The following is a 2125-nucleotide window of genomic DNA, read 5'->3' as shown; positions in this document are numbered from 1 at the left end:
ATTACAAACTCCATTTATCCTAAAAAACAGCAGAAAACTACAATTTTCTCACAGGACACAGCCGGTGGAAAATGATGTGTTACAATAGAAATTGCTTGGGTTCTCTGCAGGAGTCCTCAGCCTCTTTTCATCCACAAGGGCAACTGCAGGTAAGTCACACACTGCTATTTCCTCCAGTTTGGAACCAGCAACTTGTGCTACATGGGACACTTCAGAAAATGACAGACACAGCCACTGTGGGATGTTCCTGGCTGTTCCAGGGGGACTGCGGCTGCGGACTCTGTGTGAGCCCTTGGACTCAACGACAGGGCTTTAGCTATGGTGTCAGGATTGGATTGTGTGGCATGAAGAGATCTATGTTTTAAAACTTTTATTCATTTGAATAAAAGACAGAAATAGGAATAAATAAATAAATTGAAATAAATAGGAATCAATCCCAGATCCAGATGAACCTGGGCAAACCCCAGGGTATAACAAGTAAATCAGATGTCGATAAACTGAGCTTTCCTGGGCTTTTTCCTTTCATATCTTTTTCTCCAGTTGAATAACTATAGGTTATTTTCTTCCTTGAGCTATGTGAAGACAAACAAAAACAATTTATAAAAGCTATAACTGAGCTGCACACAGCATTGCGCACCTGTAATCCTAGCTATTTGGTGGTTGAAGCAAGAGAATCTCAAATTAGAGGCCAGCCTGGACAGCTTAGTGAAATCTTGTCTTCAAAAACATAATACATAAAAAGGTCTGGGGTGTTGCTCAGTAGTAGAACACTTGCAAAGTCTGCATAAGACCCCGGGTTCAATGTCCAGTACCAGGGTATGGCCTCGTACATTAGAGGCAATTTATTCTTATTTTCTAGTTACCGAATAACATGAATCTCTTGTGTTGGTCTGTTTTGTTGTTTCCAATATGTTTGTGTCGTTTGAGTGTATAATTTTACTAATCATAAAAAGAACCTCATGGACTTATGGGAATTATCTCTATTTTATTTTATTTTTTCCAAAATAAGATCCTGTGGTTCTCCATTGAGATAACCCTCAGGGAGCATCTGGCTATGTTTAAAAGTTTTTACAGTGAACTGGGGTATGATTGACCTGTGAAAGCTGTATATACCATATTATATGTGTATACATAACTTGACTAATTTGAAGATGAATGTGCCTGTGGGTTATCCACTGTCTCCTCCATTAACCCTCTCATGATGTCCAAAATGCTTATGTATTATTCAAAGGGTGTGGTACTGATCTAAAAGCAATTAGAGGGCTTGGGAAATAGCCCAGTGGAATAAGTGCTTGCCTTGCAAAGCACAAGGTTCTGAGTTTGGTCCATAAATAAATAAATAAATAAATAAATAAATGCAATTAGATAGACCTTGGTGATAAATACATTTGATCAAAGACTTCAAGGGAGCCATGAATTAGATCACTGCTGCTGGCAAAGCAGGTGCAGTGCAAAGGCCCTTTGTGGCAGCTGAGGACCAAGTCCCAAGGCAGAGCAAGCAAAGGGAAGTGGTAGAGAGGGAGATCAGAGAGGATGGTCCCTGGATAGTCCCCTATGGATCTGCAAAGTAATCGCTGGCCCTGTGGTTTTAGGAAGCAAGAGTTTACTGAATGCTTCTTTTCACAAACAGAAGTGTTTCTGAATGAAAGCATTACTATTTACAATTTAAATTCTTTGAATATAGGGAGTTAAGATATTAAATCAAAGGTCCCAATCTATTTTTTAATATCAGGCAAATTATATTTCAAGTGAAGAAGCATTTTAGAAAGTTGAGTCATTATGTATTGATAAAAATTCATTAGTAAGAGGTATAAATTTAAAATATGTAGATTGTATAACAAACCTCATGTTCTCATAATAGATATAGCAAAATTTCTCAGACTACAGGATAAATATATCTATGAATGAATGCTGTTCAAAAATTTATGAATCAAAAACAATGTATGAATCAAGTAGGCAGAAAAGAAATAAGGACAGGGATAGCAAAAACACCCAATTAACACTGCTGTATGACAGCCAAAAGCCACATGTGTTTGTCATGAGGGGTTTTTTTTTTAGTTGACAAACAGCATTGTATGTCTCTATCATGTACAACATGATGTTTTGAAATATATATATTCATTGT

This window comes from Octodon degus, unplaced genomic scaffold, assembly GCF_000260255.1.
Source record: "Octodon degus isolate 3935 unplaced genomic scaffold, OctDeg1.0 scaffold00004, whole genome shotgun sequence".
Lineage (NCBI taxonomy): Eukaryota > Metazoa > Chordata > Mammalia > Rodentia > Octodontidae > Octodon > Octodon degus.
Note: the sequence above shows the minus strand (reverse complement) of the source record.